Here is a 22953-nt window from a genome sequence, read left to right as displayed (position 1 = left end):
GCACTGATAACCAATGAGTACTTTTGATGTCTAGTCACCATCTTAATGTAGGCAACCTTTGTAATCAATTTGCCCAAAGTACAGACCCACAAGGAGAAGTGAGATAAATGGCTGGATAATCTATTTTTACTGGTGTTTGTTGAAGAGGGATATTGACCAGGAAGAGCAGAATTCCCCTCCTCTTCTTCAGACTTTACAAAGGAGCATTCATGACAATTCAGGGCAGATGCAACCTGTATTTAATGTCTCATCTAAAAGACATCGGTTCCAGCAGTGTTGCACTGAAAATCTCACACAAGATTAAGCACTCTAGTCTTGAACCCATTATTTTCTGATTCAGCTATGACAGTGCTATGGCTCATCCAAGGCAATGTAAAATTAAGATTCCATATTGCAAGTTCCTTCCAATTCACTGCAGGGGGCATCTGCTGCTTCAGGCAATCAGTAGTGCATGTGGGCATCAAGAGAAAGAAGGTGGACAAAAGGTACATGTTGTGCAAAGTTTTAAATGGTATCTCCCAGAGATTCCGACTTATGCTACTGTGCAGCATGCCCTGATCTATCTCCCTCTGATACTAGAAAATAGATGACACAAGTCAGGAGTGTGATGGCATAATCTCCACTTCCCTGGATGAGTGCAGCTCCAACAACGCTGAAGAAGCTCAATACTGTCCAGGACAAAGCAGCCCGCTTGATTGGCACCACATCCACAAACATTCACTCCCCCCAGCACTGATGCAGTGTACATCCGTGTGTACCATATATAAGATGCACTGCAGCAACTCACCAAGGCTCCTTTAACAGCACCTACCAAACCTGTGACCTCTGCCACCTATAAGGACAATTGCAGCAGACACATGGGAACTCTCAAACCTGCATGCTGCCCTCCAAGACACAGACCATCCTGACTTGGAGCTATATAATAATAATCTTTATTAGTGTCACATGTAGGCTTACATTAACACTGCAATGAAGTTACTGTGGAAGAACCCCTAGTTGCCACACTCCGGCGCCTGTTCGGGTACACTGAGGGAGAATTCAGAATGTCCAATCCATCTAACAAGCACGTCTTTCGGGACTTGTGGGAGGTAACCGGAGCATCCGGAGGAAACCCATGTAGACACAGGGAGAACGTGCAGACTCCGCACAGACAGTCACCCAAGCCGGGAATCGAACCCGGGTCCCTTGTGCTGTGAAGCAACAGTGCTAACCACTGTGCTACCATTATCGTTCACTGTTACTGAATTAAAACTCCCTTGCTAACAGCACTGTTGGTGTACTGATACCAAATGGACTACCGCAGTTTAAGAAGACAGCTCACCAGCATATTCCCAAGAGCCTTTGGGGGGAAAAAAAATGCTGTCTTAACCAGCGACACCCACATCCTAGGAATGATTTTTTAAAAAATGCAAGACCTGGGTAACTATGGATCTGCTTCAGGATCTACCATTTTCCAGCAAGTACCTATACTGTTATTGGAGGGGAAACTTTAGCCTCAGATGGGGTTACCTTTGTGGTATTATTATACATGCCAGTAAAGAGTTACTAAAATGTACACAGAGAACCACTAGAGGGAACTAGTCTCAGAGGTATATACGGGATGATGCAGAGCCTTTTGGGACAGAATGTTGGAGTAGGTGGGAGGAGCAGGAGCTGGCTAAAAGGACTGAAGATAGTGAGAGAGCAAGAGAGAAGTTTATTATGTTAGTGAGTTAGATGTAGATGAGTACAGTGAGTATAGTTTATGTGTGATCAATCAACTGTTTGTTTCTTAGGGATAAGTGTTGAATCCAGTTAGTAGTGTTTAATAAAATAGTTTTGTTGATTTACAAGACTCGTTGTGCTCTGATCAACACTACACATCGAAGCCATCCGGAAAGAGCAAGGCAGAGAACAACACATGGTACCAGGGGTTTGCCCCAATATATAAACACTCTACAGTATCCAGTCAGCAGCCCTTGGTTAGTACCTCTTGAGGCCTCATGAACATTTCTAATTTTAATCACTCCATCACTGGCAGTGGCTCCTTCCATTACCTTGATCCTAAACTCTAGAATACTCTCCCTACACCTCTCTGCCTCTCGATATCACTTTCTCCCCTAAATGGTACTCCTTAAAATCTCCTTTTTAACCAAGCCTTTATTCATCTGACCTACTATCACCTTTTGTGACTCAGTGTCATATTTTGTTTGATGATGTTTATGTAAAGTGCCTTTGGACATTTTAACTTGTTAAAGGTGCTATGTAAATATAAGTTGTTATTATACTATAAGTTTAACTTTATAAAATTGAACTGGGCCAGCCATATAAATATTGTAGCTACAAGAGCAGGTCAGAGGCTTAGAATCCTGTGGGGAGTAACTCACATCCTGATTCGCCAAAGCCTGTCCACCACCTACAAGACACAAGTCAGGGGTATGATTGAAAACTCTCCACTTGCCTGGATGAGTGCAGTTCCACAATATTCAATGAGCTCAACACCATCCAGGACAAAGCAGCCCACTTGATTGGCACCCCACCCACAAACATTCACTCCCTCCACCACTGACGCACAGTGGCAGCAGTGTGACCATCTACAAGATGCACGGCAGGAACTCACCAAGCCTCTTTAAGCAATATCTTCCAAATACACGACAACTACCAACTGGAAGGCCAAGCGAGGCAGACACATGGGAATCCCACCACATGAAAGTTCCCCTCCAAGCCACTCACCATTCTGATTTCACGGTCGCTGGGTCATAATCTTGAAACTCCCAATGCACACTGAGGGTGTACCTACACCACATGGACTACAGTGGTTCAAGTAAGCAGAACACCATCACCTTCTCCAGGGCAATGAAGGATGGGCAACGAATGGACTAGCCAGTGTCATGCCCATCCCAAGAACAAACTCAGCATAGCTATGCATCCAAACTATACTGGGCAGGAGTTCCCTTTAGGTTGCAATGGTTTTTCAGTGTAATTCGCTCAGTCGGAGCCAAACCAGTGCGAGAGATCAAGAAATTTGAAGTGCAAATTACATTCAGAATATATCAAATTTCCACTATCCTTTGCACTAGTTTAAGAGACACCTTACTGCCCCGCCCAAAAGTCTACCATGCCCCCAGGATAATTTCATCATCACTGTGTGTTTCCCAAGTGGCACCCATTTACAGCTCTTTGAGCAGGCTCTCAAAATTAAGCAACAGATACTGAGAAGTACATCTTAAAAGATTTTGAACACTTTTCTTGAATGTACTAAGAAACTGACTACTGTACATGAATGGAACAAGCGCATTTTTGTGATAAATGCATTCTCAGCTACCCTCTTAAGAAATACTTTATTTTATTAGATTAAGTATTTAAACATTCACGGCGCTGAGGACCCGGGTTCCATCCCGGCCCCGGGTCATTGTCCATGTGGTGTTTGCACATTAACATTTTCCCCATGTCTCCGTGGGTCTCAGCACCACAACCCAAAGATGAGCAGGTTAGGTGGATTGGCTATGCTAAATTGCCCTTACTTGGAAAAAAATTAATTGGGAACTCTAAATTTATTTATTTTAAGTATTTAAACATTGCATTATTGTATTGGGTGATGACAGCCTTTGTTTGGTGATATATAAATGGGATTGTGCAGAAAGTTGAGAAAATACTAAAACCAGAGCAATTTTGAGTGTAATTTGCACCTGGCTCACCAATTGCACCCCAAGTGGATACACTTGGCCACAACAATTTTGCTTTTGTTTTTACGCTGGGTTTGGGTTAACAACTGTTTTATGAATGTGCGTTTTATATAACATGATGGTTTTTAAAGTGGCTTTTATTCCCTGCGCTATTGATTTCTCGGTGCTCCTTCTGGCTTACCCTCTTCTTTCAGTAGTTTCCAACATTTACCTGCAGGACTTTGTTGGCAGACAGTATGTAAATGTTCAATGCTGGGCGACTTGGGTCACTGTCTGTGCGGAGTCTGCACGTTCTCCCCGTGTCTGCGTGAGTTTCCTCCGGGTGCTCCGATTTCCTACCACAAGTCCCGAAAGACGTGCTTGTTAGGTGAATTGGACATTCTGAATTCTCCCTCACTGTATCCCGAACAGGCGAGGAGTGTGGCAACTAAGGGATTTTCACAGTAACTTCATTGCAGTGTTAATGTAAGCCTACTTGTGACACTAATAAAGATTATTATTCTTATTATTCGCCGGCACTTTTATATAATGGATTGTTTTCTATACATTACAATCAGTACTATGTACTTGCCCTCTGCTAGTTGTATTTTTTCTTTTGATGTGTTGTCTGTTCACTGTTAACCAAATAGTTGACCTTATCCCTCCATGTTGTACTGGGTGGAGTACTTCATTGCCATTGTCAGCAAGAATGCATTTCCGGCATTATTTCATTTCATAAATGATGTGAAGCAAAACATATATTAACCAGATGGGCAGCATGTGGCTCAGTGGTTAGCACTGCTGCCTCACTGATGCCTTCCAGCGCCAGGGACCCGGGTTCAATTCCGGCCTTGGGTGACAGTCTATGTGGAGTTTGCACTTTCTCCCTGTGTCTGCGTGGGTTTCCTCCGGCTGCTCTGGCTTCTTCCCACAATCCAAAGATGTGCAGGATAGGTGGGATGGATGTGCTAAATTGCCCTTAGTGTCTAAATGTGCGGGTTAGATGGGGTTACGGATTTGCGGGGATAGGGCGGGGGCCTGGATAGGTTGCTCTTTCAAAGGGTAGGTGCAGACTTGATGGGCCAAATGGCCTTCATCTGCATGGTAGGAATTTTATGGTTCAAATGGATTTTCAATTACCCTTCAGAGAATGAACAAATGAAGGTGAAATATTGCTTTTCTCTGCTCAAGTGGCTGTGCTATGATCCCAGTTGGTGTTATATTTGGACAGGAAGATCCCAGAATGGAAACCTGGCTCAAAAGACCATAACTTACTGTTTTTTAATAAAATGAAGAGGAACAGAGCCACAGGACCTTGTTGCTTTAACAACAAGAGAAAAACATTTAAACATAAAACATGAAACACTTAAACCTCCAAATGTCACTTCCACCCTCAGCACCTTCCTTAAAGATCTGAGGTGAAATTTCTTGACCATTCCCAACTGTTCCATTTCTTTCTTCACTGTTTTCATTTGTCCTTCCCACTTTCTATCGTTTTTATGTTTAAAAGGAAGATGGAAAAAAGGTCTGGTTCTATGATCCAGTTCATAATCATCAGCTAACTCTGCTGCCTGTCCAGCGGTTGTAACTTTTTATTCCTCAACATGTGTCCTAAATACCGAAGGAAGTGAATATTTAAATTATTTTAAAAGAAGTACCTCTCCAAGGGCTTCATATGTTCTCTCTATCTTTAAAGCCCATTTCCAATGGTCAAAATGATTTTGCTTCACCCTCTCAAATTCAATATGTGTTTGTCCAGGCTGCCTGTATGCCTCAGGAACCAACTCATATGCCCTAAGGATAGCTTTCTTTACTACATCATAATCTACAGATACCTCTTCTGACAATGATGTGCACACTTCACTAGCTCTACCCACCAGTCTACTTCATAAAAGTAAAGTCCAAATTTATTTTGGCAATTTCATGTGTTTATCTGCCTTTTCAAAATAAATAAAGAATGCCTCCTCATCCTTTTCCTCAAATGTAGGAAGTGCTTGTGTATATTTCTACACGAGGTTCATGCCTAGAACTATTTCCTTCCTCAACCTGCTCTATTTAACTTCTCTGCTTTAACTTCCAGCATTTTAAGTTGAAATTCTCTCTCTTTCTCCTCTTCGGTCTCTACTAACTTCTCCATTTCCAATTCCCTTAGAAAAGTTCCCTCTTTGTCTCTTTCTTCTCTTTTCCCTTCTTTTTTGCTTTTCTTGAATCTCTAGTTCAGGTTTGTTCATTTCTATTTCTATTTGTGATTGAATTTTAGCCAATTTATTTGCTTCACTTTTCAGAGAACTTTGTCTATCTGAGAACTCTTGCAATTTTAAATGCTTTCAGTAATGTCAACTTTCTTTACCCGGCAGGTAATCCCAACTCCAATTTAACTGCCAATTCTGTTAACTGACTCTTGGTTACTTTCTGTAAAGTCACATCCTCCGTCTTTAAGCAAGACCTGGCAGCTTCCAACGCGATTTTGGTTTCTAACTTCTACAATATACCTCACAGTGACTCCAATTCCTCTGCCCAGTATTTCAGTACCTCACTTACTTCTTTAAAAGGTTCACACGTGCAATCATTTAACAATAAATCCCAGGACAAGTTTTATTATTCAGCATCCAGTCACTTGCTTTCCATGTTTCAAAATTTCCCAACAAATTATTACTAATTGATTTCATTTGATTTATTGTCACATGTACTGAAGTATAGTGAAACATACTTTTCTGTGGCCAAGGGAACGTACACAATATGTAGATAGTAGACAAAAAAAGATCAGCATCCAATAACCTTTTAATCCACGGTTTGAAATCCCACAAGAGCCCCCACATTTTTTACAACCCTAGTTGGTGTTCTAACTGAATGGGAAGATCCCAGAATGGAGCCCTGACGCAAAAGACCACAACTTTAACGTGGACCACTAATTAGTGTTAACAAGAAAGAAACATTGATTAAACATTTAAAAATTGGATTATAATACTCCTTTCCTTCCCCCCTCCCTTATCTTATCAATTATATACAGGTTTTAGGGTTATAAAGTACATCTTAATCTAAGATGGTTTCAATAACACAAAGTCCCTTTTAAACATATAAAATGACTATGGTCAAATACACACTATGTTCTGATCCCAAATTTGTGTCTGTGGATTTCTCCTCAGAATCCACACACATCCTCCCCTTGATGATGATCACATGAGAGTTTCAAACTTCACTCCCAGAAATATACGTTAAAATCTTCTCTCATAAGAATACTTTTCCTTTGTGGTTTAATTCTGAACCCAAGACCAGGTTTTTCAAATGACACTGTTAAACAAAGCTTCCTCTCCATTTTGAACAGTGAATCCAGTCCAAGATTTCACACCAACCCCTTTAGAATGTCTTTGTCTTGACCGCTGTGCAAACTGCACGCTATTACTTTAACTTTTAATGACCAGATGAATTAAGATGGCATCAGACTTTTGTTTTACCTTTAAAGGCTATTGTCCCATTTTAAATCTGGTTACTGCAATTGTCTCTTCAACTCATAACACTTTGTTCACTCTTCCTTGAATTCTTCTGAACAGCACCTTGGTCTCTGTACACTTAACTCCAGACTTCTTGGACACTTCTTTTCATTTCTCAAGTTATCTTATCTAGCTGCTCTTCAGATCCCTGTACTTGTGTTTTTAGCCATTATGCCATGGCATGGCTTTTCTTCTAGCAGAGCTGAGAGAGTTGTTCCCTCTGTAACCTTCCAAACCAACTGCTTCTAACAGAGCTGTGAGAGATGCCTTCTCTCTCACTTCATATCTCCAACTGTAATCAAATTGGAGTAATTAAAACTTTAAAAAGCTTCTGTACCCTCCAAGGCTCCAGTTGGTAAGCAACCCCTACATACTTATACCTTTTATTTATTATTCATGTGCTCTCTAAGCACAATAGAAACACATGTGGAACATAATCAACCCCCACACATGCAAATGTCTTTTTCCAACATGAATATAACTATAAATTTTACCCTTCCAGGCACAGAAATATTATATTCAATCCACTTAAAACTATACCTTATTTCTAATATTTACCCATACAAATATAAATGCCTTAAAGCTACCTTTGTTTTCGCAACACTGTTAACAAAGAGCTCACTCAGAAGGCACAAAGGCAGTAGCACTTTGCAACTGATAATTCTACCACATGTTATGACACTCTGGGCTAGTGCGTGGTCAATTCCAACCCCACATACCCTGGAGTCACAACACAACTAAATTGACCATTTTAATAAAAATATCTGAAGTCTTTGGCCCTTGGCTGTCCAATAATTGCAGTCACCAGGTTTGTAAGTTTAAACACAATTACTGTTTATTTATCACAAGAACTATAAGATATGCAGTAAATGCAACTGTTAACTATCATTTAATTGTTGACCTCCACTTTAACTGTCTCTACACTCAACCCACAGAAACAAGACAGACACACACAGGGAGGGGGGAGGGGTGAAAAATAATAAGGATGAAAGTCAAAAGATAAGGGTCTGTGCTTCAGATGGTGTTTTTGTAACAGTAGCACAGTAGTTAGCACTGTTGCTTCTCAGCGCCAGGGTCCCAGTTGGATTCCTAGCTTGGACCGCTGTGCAGAGTCTGTATGTTCTCCCCGGGTGCTCCAGTTTCCTCCAACAAGTCCCGAAAGACTTGCTGTTATGTAATTGGAACATTCTGAATTCTCCCTCTGTGTACCCGAACAGGCGCCGGAGTGTAGCGACTAGGGGCTTTCCACAGTAACTTTATTGCAGTGTTAATGTAAGCCTACTTGTGACAATAATAAAGATTATTAACATTATTATTATTTTAGCAGCTTTGCTTCAATCCCAGCCTTCAGTTTAAGGCTTTTATTGTGGATTCATTCAAGTATCTGCGGTTTCAAGAATACCGGACAAGAGAGCAGCTCTTTGGAGAGAATTACATTGTTCACAGCGTTTGCTGGAGACTCATCGTATTTCACATAAAACGTTGCTTTCAGTTTGTGGTTTGTCTTCAGGCCTCTGTAGTTCCAGGAGAGAGCGCCAAGAGGCTTTCTGGATAGAGACTCAGCCCTCACACTGGCCCTCTGAAGAGAGTTATCTAGATCTTTCTGGAGAGAGTTAGTTGGATCTCTTCACCGGGCTGCAAGAATCAAAACCAATACCAAACTTAAACCTTGTGACACTGAAAAACATTTCTGTGAGATCAGAGCCAATCAACACCTGTTACCGGGTAGAACACAGCCTTTTGGGCCAATTTATTGGCCACAGCCAATCAATCAAATCGAGCTGCAACCCATCTCTCTGTAGTTGATGCCGGCCAGTCTGCAGGTTCTGTTTAAACCAGCACAGCCTTACGGATTCTTCCTGCTTGAATTAAAGATGCTTGAAATATAAGATGGCTCATACAGGTTGCTTGCCTTAAAATGTAACGGCAAAACTAAAAGGGAAAATAAGCGAAGGAACAGAGAATAAATGGGAAGGACTCTTACACACATCTCCGTAGCATTTGCACTCGTTATGGGCCTTGATAAAACATACAGTTCAAAATGCATCTATACAGAATTTTACTAAGAAATTACATTAAAATCCTTACAATGCTAACCAATAGGGGCTGGTTTAGCACACAGGGCTAAATCGCTGGGTTTTAAAGCAGACCAAGGCAGGCCAGCAGCACGGTTCGATTCCCGTAACAGTCTCCCCGAACAGGCGCCGGAATGTGGTGACTAGGGGCGTTTCACAGTAACTTCATTTGAAGCCTACTTGTGACAAGCGATTTTCATTTCATTAGGTACTTCCATAAATAGTATTGCAGACCACACCTTCCAGGATAGAGAGTATAGTTACAGGGCAGTGACACGATGATTGAAGGAATCCATTTATATTAGTGCCCAGTGAATGTTTTAATGCATTACACAGCCATTGTCTATAGTCTACGTTCAAGATAAAATTGCACTAATCAAACAACTGCTTGACGTTCAGGCCAACACTCATTCCACAACAAACACCATCAAACTCAAATTAACTGGTATTCTGGCATTAATGAGATCATGCTCTGTGCAAAGTTGCTGCCTCATTTACCTACCTACCAGTAAATGTATTTAAAAGTAATTTGTTTGTATGTAAAAACATTTCTTTACTTTTTGACTCGCCCTGCCTGTGTGTAATTACACATGGAATACTTAGTACCATTGGAGCAGGAATAGGACACTCAGTCCCTCGAGTCTCCTCTGCCATTTAGTCAGGTCATGCCTGATCTTCTACCTCAACGCCATCTTCCCTGACTATTGCCGTATCCCTTGATATTGTTGCCATCTGGAAATCTGTCGAAATCTGCATTGAACATACTCAGTGACTGAGCTTGCACAGTCCTCTGGGGTAGAGAATTTCAGGAGGGTACTGTAGCGCACAATGACTTACGAGAGAGACGAGTAGAGATGAAGTCGATGAGGCTTTATTAAGCGAGACTTGTTCCCAGCAGTTCAGCAACAGAATGGAGCTGCGGGGAGAAGCACGGGTTCTTATACTCCGCCTTCAGGGCGGAGCCAGGGGTCAACAGCCAACCAGGACCCGGGATCTGTCAGCCAATAGCATCACGGCTTCACAGTCCCACATGACCCCTAATACATACCACCACAGGTACCACCTTCTGACTGAAGATATTCCTCTTCATCTCAGTCCTAAATGGCCTACCACTCTGTCCCCTGGTTCTAGCCACTCCCGACCAGGAGAAACATCCTTCCTGCGCCTACACTGTTAGAATCATAGAAACGTTCCAGCACAGGAGGCCATTCGGCCCATCTTGTCCATGCCAGTCCGAGAGCACTCAGGTGTCCTTTCTAATTCCACCTTTCTGGACTCGGTCCATAGCCCTGTAGCTTAGGGAACTTAAGGTGCAGATCCAGGTATCTTATAAAAGAGTTTAGGGTCTCTGCTTCCACCACCAACTCAGGCAGCGAATTCCAGAGTCCCACTACCCTCTGCATAAAAACGTTCTTCTTCATGTCCCCTCTACACCTTCTGCCACTTATCTTGAATCTAAGTCCCCTGGTTCTAGAATTTTCCACCAAGGGAAACAATTTTATCCTGTCCACTCTATCTCTTCCCCTCATAATTTTGTACATTTCAATTAAGTCACCCCTCAGCCTTCTTTATTCCAAGGAAAATAACCCCAACCTATCCAATCTCTCCTCGTAGCCACACTTTTCTAACCCTGGCAACATTCTTGCAAACCTCGGCTGCATTCTCTCCAGAGCGATAACGTCCTTCCTGTAATGTGGCAACCAGAACGGCACACAATACTCCAGTTGCGGCCATCATCAGATAAAAGCAAATTACTGCGGATGCTGGAATCTGAAACCAAAAAGAAAATGCTGGAAAATCTCAGCAGGTCTGGCAGCATCTGTAGGGAGAGAAAAGAGCTAACGTTTCGAGTCCAGATGACCCTTTGTCAAAGCGGCCATCTGAACTCGAAATGTTAGCTCTTTTCTCTCCATACAGATGGTGCCAGACCTGCTGGGATTTTCCAGCATTTTGTTTTTAGTTGCAGCCTTCACCACCTTCTTCTATGCTGTGTTGAACCCTATAAGAATTTAGTACATTTCAATGAGATCATAGAACATAGAACATAGAACGATACAGCGCAGTACAGGCCCTTCGGCCCACGATGTTGCACCGAAACAAAAGCCATCTAACCTACACTATGCCATTATCATCCATATGCTTATCCAATAAACTTTTAAATGCCCTCAATGTTGGTGAGTTCACTACTGTTGCAGGTAGGGCATTCCACGGCCTCACCACTCTTTGTGAAAAGAACCTACCTCTGACCTCTGTCCTATATCTATTACCCCTCAGTTTAAAGCTATGTCCCCTCGTGCCAGCCATTTCCATCCGCGGGAGAAGGCTCTCACTGTCCACCCTATCTAACCCCCTGATCATTTTGTATGCCTCTATTAAGTCTCCTCTTAACCTTCTTCTCTCCAACGAAAACAACCTCAAGTCCATCAGCCTTTCCTCATAAGATTTCCCTCCATACCAGGCAACATCCTGGTAAATCTCCTCTGCACCCGCTCCAAAGCCTCCACGTCCTTCCTACAATGCAGTGACCAGAACTGTACGCAATACTCCAAATGCGGCCGTACCAGAGTTTTGTACAGCTGCAACATGACCTCCTGACTCCGGAACTCAATCCCTCTACCAATAAAGGCCAACACTCCATAGGCCTTCTTCACAACCCTATCAACCTCAGTGGCAACTTTCAGGGATCTATGTACATGGACACCTAGATCCCTCTGCTCATCCACACTTCCAAGAACTTTACCATTAGCCAAATATTCCGCATTCCTGTTATTCCTTCCAAAGTGAATCACCTCACACTTCTCTACATTAAACTCCATTTGCCACCTCTCAGCCCAGCTCTGCAGCTTATCTATGTCCCTCTGTAACCTGCTACATCCTTCCACACTGTCGACAACACCACCGACTTTATTCACCCACCCTTCTGCGCCTTCCTCTAGGTCATTGATAAAAATGACAAACAGCAACGGCCCCAGAACAGATCCTTGTGGTACGCCACTTGTAACTGAACTCCATTCTGAACATTTCCCATGAACCACCACCCTCTGTCTTCTTTCAGCTAGCCAATTTCTGATCCACATCTCTAAATCACCCTCAATCCCCAGCCTCCGTATTTTCTGCAATAGCCTACTGTGGGGAACCTTATCAAACGCTTTACTGAAATCCATATACACCACATCAACTGCTCTACCCTCGTCTACATAGAACATAGAACATAGAAAATACAGCACAGAACAGGCCCTTCGGCCCACGATGTTGTGCCGAACCTTTGTCCTAGATTAATCATAGATTATCATTGAATTTACAGTGCAGAAGGAGGCCATTCGGCCCTTTGAGTCTGCACCGGCTCTTGGAAAGAGCACCCTACCCAAACTCAACACCTCCACCCAACACCAAGGGCAATTTGGACATTAAGGGCAATTTATCATTGGCCAATTCACCTAACCCGCACATCTTTGGATTGTGGGAGGAAACCGGAGCACCCGGAGGAAACCCACGCAGACACGGGGAGGACGTGCAGACTCCGCACAGACAGTGACCCAAGCCGGAATCGAACCTGGGACCCTGGAGCTGTGAAGCAATTGTGCTATCCACAATGCTACCGTGCTGCCCTTGAGAACAAATAAATCTACACTATATCATTTAACCGTAATCCATGTACCTATCCAATAGCTGCTTGAAGGTCCCTAATGTTTCCGACTCAACTACTTCCACAGGCAGTGCATTCCATGCCCCCACTACTCTCTGGGTAAAGAACCTACCTCTGATATCCCTCCTATATCTTCCACCTTTCAACTTAAATTTATGTCCCCTTGTAATGGTTTGTTCCACCCGGGGAAAAAGTCTCTGACTGTCTACTCTATGTATTCCCCTGATCATCTTATAAACCTCTATCAAGTCGCCCCTCATCCTTCTCTGTTCTAATGAGAAAAGGCCTAGCACCCTCAACCTTTCCTCGTAAGACCTACTCTCCATTCCAGGCAACATCCTGGTAAATCTTCTTTGCACCTTTTCCAAAGCTTCCACATCCTTCCTAAAATGAGGCGACCAGAACTGCACACAGTACTCCAAATGTGGCCTTACCAAAGTTTTGTACAGCTGCATCATCACCTCACGGCTCTTAAATTCAATCCCTCTGTTAATGAACGTGAGCACACCATAGGCCTTCTTCACAGCTCTTTCCGCTTGAGTGGCAACTTTCAAAGATGTATGAACATAGACCCCAAGATCTCTCTGCTCCTCCACATTGCCCAGTCACCTTCTCAAAGAACTCGATAAGGTTTGTGAGGCATGACCTACCCTTCACAAAGCCATGCTGACTATCCCTGATCATATTATTCCTATCTAGATGATTATAAATCTTGTCTCTTATAATCCCCTCCAAGACTTTACCCACTACAGACGTGAGGCTCACCGGTCTATAGTTGCCGGGGTTGTCTCTGCTCCCCTTTTTGAACAAAGGGACCACATTTGCTATCCTTACAGAAGAATGATCACCACTCATTCTTCTGAATTCAAGAGAATGCAGGCTCTGTGTCCTCAAGCGTTCCTCATAAGACAATCCTGCCACCTTTGGGATTAACCTGCTGAACGTTTGTTGTACTCCCTCTATGGTCCATATATCCTTCCCAGGTAAGGAAGCCAATATTCCAGGTGTGGTCCCACCAAGGCGTTATGCAACTGCAGCAACATCTTTTTTATTCCTATATTCAAATTTTCTTGCAATAAAGGCTAATATACCATTTGCCTTCCTACTTACTTGTTGTGACTGCATGATAGCTTTCCGTGACTTATGAACAAGAACATTTTCCAATCTGTCCCCATCTGTTTTTCCTACCAAAGTGGAATTAAAAGTCTAATGAGGACCATGAAACCATTGTCGATTGTCGTAAAAACCCATCTGGTCCACTAATGTCCTTTAACGAAGGAAATCTGCCATCCTTACCTGGTCTGACCTGCCTGTGACTCCAGATCCACAGCAATGTGGTTGACGTTTAAATGCCCTCAGGGATGGACATTAAACGCCCAGCCAGCGACACCCACATCCACATCCCATGAACACATTTTTTACAAATATGATTTAACAGATGTGAATAAAGTTAGGCGCCCAATCCAACATCACTAGTGCCAAACCTGAAATGGTGTCCGTGTATTATAATGTAGTGGCGTGTTACAGTTCACTCAGGACGTCCAGGAAGTATAAATTGTTGTGGCAATGTACACTTTCACATGCATGTCTGGGGCTATGGTAGAGGCTCCAACTTTCTTTCCCTTAGATGACTGACCAAGCATGTCTCCTGCTCTTGCTGCCTGCCCTTGGTGTGTGTTGGAAGAATTGGCAGATGGTTACTCAACCCTTTTGGTTATGTTGTGGTCAGCAAATCTTGGGGTGGAACTTGAGACCGGAGCTTCAGTTTCTGAGGTGAGGACACTACTCACTCCACCACAAGATCTCCTGTGAAAATGTAGACATTGTCAAATTCAATACCAGTGTGGGTATATTTGTGTGCATCAGGTTCTATCACGATCAGTACAAACTTTATACCACAAGACTAATTCAGTATTTAAGGCAGTTAGGTATAATGATCTTCCAGTTGCAAGGCAGCTCTATGTGGTACATATATTTGGTTTAAAAGACTATATTTAATGTACTGCAGTGACTAGGCAATAGCTGTACAGCAAACAGAACACAACACGTGAACATGGTGAGATGCTATGATGTCTATCATATTACTGTGCTTGAATTACACTTTATTTACATCTGTAAATGAAATGAAAATCGCTTATTTTCACAAGTAGGCTTCAAATGAAGTTACTGTGAAAAGCCCCTAGTCACCACATTCCGGCGCCTGTTCGGGGAGGCTGGTACGGGAATCGAACCATGCTGCTGGCCTGCCTTGGTTTGCTTTAAAAGCCAGCGATTTAGCCCAGTGTGCTAAACCAGCCCCTGGTTGGCAGCTCAATTAAGAAAATACTTTAATTGCATATTGCAATTAAAATACATTAATTGCATATTGCAATGCATTGAAACCTGTTGATCAAAACTGTAATAAAATTGGCAAAGTGCAAAATTGGGCTGTTATTTTGAGATATAAAAGGTGTAATAACATATCAATTATGTAGGTTAATCAAAAAACATTCTGCTGTTAAACATAGAAACATAGAAAATAGGAGCAGGAGAAGAAGGCCATTCGGCCCATCAAGTCTGCTCGGCCATTCAATATGATCATGGCTGTTCATCCAACCGCTTTCCCCCCATATCCTTTGATTCCTATAGCCAGAAGAACTATATATAACGCCTTCTTGAAAACATTGGCCTCAACTGCTTTCTGTGGTAGTGAATTCCACAGGATGACCACTCTCTGGGTGAAGAAATGTCTCCTCATCTCAGTCCAAAATGTCTGCCCATATCCTTACCGTGACCCCTGGTTCTGGACACCCCCACCACTAGGAAAATCCTTCCTTCATCTACCCTGTCCAGTCCTGTTAGAATTTTAAACATTTCTTTCAATAATATTTTATTAAAATATGAACACAAGAATTAAGTACCTTTCTCCACATGGTAAATGCAATCAACCATGATTGAATGGAATTTGCATGTATAATTGCGAAGGATGAATGTATAATGCTGTTGACCTCACACCAGAGATGAACATATGTGATTGCAATAAAAATGTTTTAAAGTTTAACAAAATTAAAGTAAATTAATTGTGAAGGGAGATTTGGTGGGGGGAATTGGCCAGCTGGTCGAGAGGGTTGGCGCAGACTTGATAGACCGAATGACCTCCTTCTGCATTGCAGAAATTCTATTTTATGATTCATATGCCCATCTCTCTACCAGCTGGCCAATTCCCCCCACCAAATCTCCCTTCACAATTGGAAAGGTCTACATGACACAAGTAGAAAGAATGCAGCAAAATCCAGTCAAAGCATGTGTATTTTGGCCCATTTAAAATAACACAGTCAACACTCAAAGTATTCAATGGAAGAAACATGAAACCAGTGCCCACTGCTGAAAGGTTACAATGTAGGGGATTAAATCAATAGCAAACGTAACAGACAGTCATTGACCCTTGGCTTGCGAGAGGCTGTTAATATATACAGTACCTATCACAACTGTATCAATTAGTTTACTGCACTGACCGCAGCTTTATCAGTAGATTTACTGTACCCACCACAACTTTATCAATAGGTTTACTGTACACATTGTATCTGTGTCAATAGGTTTACTGTACTTACCGTAACTTTATCATTAGGTTTACTGTACCCACTGCAACTTTATCAATAGGTTTACTGTACCTACCTTAACTGTGTCAACAGGTTTTCGGTATCTACCGTAACTGAGTCAATAGATTCACTGCACCTACAGCAATGTTATAATTAGATTTACTGTATGTACCACAATTCAATTATTAGGTTTACTGTTCCTACCATAACTGTGTGAATAAGTTTACTGTACCTACTGCAAACTTATCAATTGGTTTACTACACCTACCACAACTGAGTTAATTGGTTTACTGTACCTACCGTAGATGTGTCAATAGGTTTACTATACCTACCACAACTTTGTCAATAGGGTTACTGAACCTACCGCAACTGTGTCAATAGATTTACTATACAGGCCACAGCTTTATCAATAGATTTACTGTACCTACCACAACTTTATCAATAGGTTTACTATACACACTGTAACTGCGTCAATAGGTTTACTATACACACTGTAACTTCATCAATAGGTTTACTGTACCGACTGAAACTTTATCAATAGGTTTACTGTATCTACCACAAATTTATCAACACATTTCTGTACTGACCGTAACTGTAGCCATTGATTTACTGTATCTACTGTAACAGTGTCAATAGGTTTACTGTAGCTACCGTAACTGGGTCAATAGGTTTACTGTATCTACTGTAACTTTATCAATAGAATTACTGTACCTACTGCAACTTTGTCAATAGACTTACTGTACTTACCATGACTCTGTCAATAGATTTACTGTGTCTACTGCAACTTTATCAATAGGTTTACTGTACCTACCACAACTGTGTCATAGGTTTGCTGTACCTACTATAACTGTGTCAATAGGTTTACTGTACCTACCACAATTCTATCTATAGGTTTACTGTACTTACTGCAACTTTATCAATAGGTTTGCTGTATCTACTGTAACTGTGAAAAGGTTTACTGTGCCTACCGTAACTTTATCAATAGGTTTACTGTACATACCGTAATTTTATCGATAGGTGTGCTATGCCTATCGCAAATGTGTGAATAGAATTAGTGTACCGATTGCAACTTTATCAGTAGGGAAACTGAATCTACTGCAAATGTGCCAATAGGTTTACTGAATCTACTGCAAATGTGCCAACAGGTTTACTGCACTTACTGCACCTTTATCAATAGGTTTACTGTACCGACCGCAAATGTGTCAGTAGGATTACTGTACCTACCACAACTTTATAAATAGGTTTACTGAATCTACTGCAAATGTGCCAACAGGTTTACTGCACTTACTGCACCCTTATCAATAGGTTTACTGTACCTACGGCAAATGTGTCAGTAGGAATAGTGGATCTATTGCAACTTTATCAGTAGGTATACTGTATCTACTGCAAATGTGCCAATAGGTTACTGCACCTACTGCAACTTTATCAATAGGTTAACAGTATCTGCCGTAACTTTATCAATAGGTTTACTGTACCTACCGCAAATGTGTCAGTAGGATTACTGTACCTACCGCAACATTATCAATAGGTTTACTGTACCTACGTAACTTTAGCAATAGGTTTACTGTACCTACCGCAAATGTGTCAATAGGATTAGTGTTGGTACTGCAACTTTATCAGTAGGTATACCGTACCTACTGCAAATGTGTCACTAGGTTTACTGTACCTACCGCAACTATATTAGGTTTACTGTAACTTCTGTAACCGTGAGTAGATTACTGTACCGACTGCAACTGGATGCAATAGGTTTACTTTACCTATTGTAACTGTGTTAATAGGTTTACTGCACCTACCACAACTTTATCAATAGGTTTACTTCACCTACTGTAACGGTTTCAATATGTTTACTGTATCTACAGTAACTGAGAGTAGGTGTACTGTACCTAAAACAACTTCATCAATAGGTTTACTGTACCTACCGCAACATTATAAATAGGTTTACTGTACCTACTGCAACTTTATCAATAGGTTTACTGTGCCTACTGTAACTGTATAAGTAGGTTTGCTGAACCTACTGCAACTTTATCAATAGGTTTACTGTACCTAACACATCTTTATCGATAGGTTTACTGTACCTACCGCAACTTTATCAATAGGTTTACTGTATCTACCACAACTTTATCAATAGGTTTACTATGCCTACCGTAACTGTATAAGTAGGTTTGCTGAACCAACTGTAACTTTATCAATAGGTTTAGTGTACCTAACACATCTTTATCAATAGGTTTACTGTACCTACCGCAATTTTATAAATAGGTTTACTGTACCTACCACAACTTTATCAATAGGTTTACTATACCTACTGCAACTTTATCAATACGTTTACTGTACCTATTGTATCTGTGTGGGTAGGCTAGCTGTACCTACTACAACTATATCAATACGTTTACTGTACCTACCGCAACTTTGTCAATAGGTTTACTGTACCTACTGCAACTTTATCAATGTTTACTATACCTACTGTAACTGTGTGAGGTTTGCTGTACCTACTGCAACTTTATCAATAGGTTTACAGTACCGATCACAACTTTATCAATAGGTTTACTGTACCTACCGCAACTGTCTAAGTAGGTTTCCTGTACCTACTGCAGCTTTATCAATAGGGTTACTGTAGCTACCGCAACTTTATCAATATGTTTACTGTACCTATTATAACTGTGTGAGTAGGTTTGCTCTACCTACTGCAACTATATCAATAGGTTTACTGTACCTACCGCAACTTTATAAATAGGTTTACTGTACATACTGCAACTTTATCAATAGGTTTACTGTGCCTACCGTAACTGTATAAGTAGGTTTGCCGAACCTACTGTAACTTTATCAACAGGTTTACTGTACCTAACACATCTTTATCAATGGGTTTACTGTACCTACTGCAACTTTATAAATAGGTTTACTGTGCCGACCGTAACTGTCTAAGTAGGTTTCCTGTACCTACCGCAACTTTATCAATAGGTTTACCGTAGCTACCGCAACTTTATCAATAAGTTTACTGTACCTAATTGTAACTGTGTGACTAGGTCTGCTGTACCTACTGCAACTATATAAATAGGTTTACTGTACCTACTGCAACTTTGTCAATAGATTTACTGTATCTACTGCAACTTTATCAATACACTTACTGTACCTACTGTAACTCTGAGTAGGTTTGCTGTTCCTACCGCAACTTTGTCAATAGGTTTACTGTACTTACTGCAATTTAATCAATAGGTTTACTGTACCTACTGAAACTGTGAGTAGATTTACTGTACCTACCGCAACTTTGTCAATAGGTTTACTGTACCTACTGCAACTTTGTCAATAGGTTTACTGTGCCTGCCCCAACTTAATCAATAGGTTTACTGTACCTACTGTAACTCTGTGAGTAGATTTACTCTACCGACTGTGACTTTGTCAATAGGTTTACTGTACCTCCCACAACTGTATCAGTACGTTTATTGTACCTACCGCAACGTTATCAATAGTTTACTGTACCTACGTAACTTTATCAATAAGTTTACTGTGCCTACCGCAAATGTGTCAGTAGGATTAGTCTAGTTACTGCAACTTTATCAGTAGTTATACTGTATCTGCTGCAAATGTGTCACTAGGTTTACTGTATCTACCGCAACTATGTTAGTTTTACTGTACCTACTGTAACTGAGTAGATTACTACTGTACCTACTGCAACTTTAGCAATAGGGTTACTGTACCTACTGTACCTGTTTCATTGTTTACTGTACCTACTGTAACTGAGGGTAGGTTTGCTGTACCTAATACAACCTTATCAATAGGTTTACTGTACCTACCGCAACTTTATAAATAGGTTTACTGTACCGCAAATGTGTCAATAGGATTAGTGTAGTTACTGCCACTTTATCAGTAGGTATACTGTATGTACTGCAAATGTGTCACTAGGTTTACTGTATCTACCACAACTATGTTAGTTTTACTGTACCTACTGTAACTGTGAGGAGATGACTACTGTACCTACTGCAACTTTAGCAATAGGGTCACTGTACCTACTGTAACTGTGTCAATAGGTTTACTGCACCTACCACAACTTTATTAATAGGTTTACTTTACCTACTGTAACTGTTTCATTATGTTTACAGTACCTACTGTAACGGAGAGTAGGTTTGCTGTACCTAACACAACTTTATAAATAGGTTTACTGTACCCACCGCTACTTTATCAATAGGTTTACTGTGCCTCCCGTAACTGTATAAGTAGGTTTCCTGTACCTACCGCAACTATATCAATAGGTTTACTGTACCTCCCGCAACTTTGTCAATATGTTTACTATACCAACTGCAATTTTATCAATACGTTTACTGTACCTATTGTATCTGTGTGAGTAGGCTAGCTGTACCTACTACAACTATAGCAATATGTTTACTGTGCCTACCGCAATTTTGTCAATAGGTTTACTGTACCTACTGCAAGTTTATCAATGTTTACTGTACCTACTGTAACTGTGTAAGTAGGTTTGCTGTACCTACTGCAACTTTATCAATAGGTTTACTGTACCGATCGCAACTTTATCAATAGGTTTACTGTGCCTACCGTAACTGTCTAAGTAGGTTTCCTGTACCTACCGCAACTTTATCAATAGGTTTACTGTAGCTACCGCAACTTTATCAATACTTTTCCTGTAGCTACTGTAACTGTGTGAGTAGGTTTGCTGTACCTACTGCAACTTTATCAATAGGTTTACTGTACCTACTGCAACTTTATAAATAGGTTTATTGTACCTAACACAACTTTATCAATAGGTTTACTATGCGTACCATAACTGTATAAGTAGGTTTGCTGTACCTACCGCAGCTTTATTAATAGGTTTACTGTGCCTACCGCAACTATATAAATATGTTTACTGTACCTCCCGCAACTTTGTCAATATGTTTACGATACCTACTGCAATTTTATCAATACGTTTACTGCACCTATTGTATCTGTGTGAGTAGGCTAGCTGTACCTACTACAACTATATCAATACGTCTACTGTACCTACCACAACTTTGTCAATAGGTTTACTGTACCTACTGCAACCTAATCAATAGGTTTACTGTACCTACTGTAACTGAGTAGATTTACTGTACCTACTGCAAATTTGGCAACAGGTTAACTGTACCTACTGTAATTTTATCAATACGTTTACAGTGCCTACCCCAACTTCATCAATTGGTTTATGTGCCGACTGTAACTGTGTGAGTAGGTTTACTGTACCTACCGCAACTTTGTCAATAGATTTAATGTACCTACTGCAACTTTGTCAATAGCTTTACTGTGCTTGCCCGAACTTAATCAATAGATTTACTGTACCTACGTAACTGTGTGAGTAGGTTTATTCTACCTACTGCGACATTGTCAATAGGTTTACTTTACCTACTGTCACTGTTTCAAAATGTTTACTGCACCTACTGTAACTGAGAGTAGGTTTACTGTACCTACTGTAATTGTGTCAATAGGTTTACTGCACCGACCACAACTTTAGCAATAGGTTTACTTTACCTACTGTAACTGTTTCAATATGTTCACTGTACCTACTGTAACTGAGAGTAGGTTTACTGTACCTAACACAACTTATCAATACATTTATTGTACCTACCACAACTTTATAAATAGGTTTACTGTACCTATTGCAACTGTGTGAGTAGGTTTGCTGTACCTACTGCAACTATATCAATACTTTACTGTGCCTATCGTAATTGTCCAAGTAGGTTTGCTGTACCTACTGGAGCTATATGAATAGATTTACTGTACCTACCTCAACTTAGGCAACAGCGTTACTGTACCTACTGTAATTTTGTCAATAGCTTTACTGTGCCTACCCCAACTTTATCAATTGGTTTACTGTACCTACCGTAACTGTGTGAGTAGGTTTACATGTACCTACCGCAACTTTGTCAATAGGTTTACTGTACCTACCACAACTTTATAAATACGTTTACTGTACCTACAACTGTATCGATAGGTTTACTGTACCTACCTTAATTGTATGAATAGGTTTACTGTACCAACCACAACTTGACCAATATGTTTACTGTACCTTCCGCAACTTTTTCAATAGGTTTACTGTATCTACGTAAGTTTATCAATAGGTTTACTGTACCTACCGCAAATGTATCAATAGGATTAGTGTAATTACTGCAACTTTATCAGTAGGTATACTGTATCTACTGCAAATGTGTCACTAGGTTTACTGTATCTACTGCAACTATATCAGGTTTACTGCACCTACTGGAACAGGGAGGAGATTACTCTACCGACTGCAACTTTAGCAATAGGGTTACTGTACCTACTGTAACTGTGTCAATACATTTACTGAATCTACTACAACTTTATCAATAGGTTTACTTTACTTACTGTAACTGTTTTGTTATGTTTACTGTACTTACTGCAACTGAGTGTAGGATTGCTGTACCTAACACAACTTTATCAATAGGTTTACTGTACCTACCGCAACTTTATAAATTGGTTTACTGTATCTACTGCAACTTTATCAATAGATTTACTGTGCCTACTGTAACTGTATGA

The 22953-nt window shown here is 40.9% G+C and overlaps 2 long non-coding RNA genes across 2 annotated transcripts in view; both read right to left on the bottom strand.

The window, feature by feature from the left end:
• Nucleotides 1-22953, bottom strand: part of LOC140430672 (uncharacterized) — a 211353-nt gene that overhangs the window by 186652 nt on the left and 1748 nt on the right. The window lies entirely within an intron of this gene.
• LOC140430673 (uncharacterized) lies at nt 7945-14322 on the bottom strand. Its single transcript, XR_011949499.1, has 2 exons — nt 14153-14322; nt 7945-8770 (listed from the first exon to the last, which is right to left on the bottom strand). It is a non-coding gene; the product is annotated as an uncharacterized lncRNA (long non-coding RNA).

This window comes from Scyliorhinus torazame, chromosome 10, assembly GCF_047496885.1.
Source record: "Scyliorhinus torazame isolate Kashiwa2021f chromosome 10, sScyTor2.1, whole genome shotgun sequence".
NCBI lineage: Eukaryota > Metazoa > Chordata > Chondrichthyes > Carcharhiniformes > Scyliorhinidae > Scyliorhinus > Scyliorhinus torazame.
The sequence above is the reverse complement of the archived record's forward strand: the minus strand, read 5'-3'. Positions and strand labels throughout refer to the sequence as shown.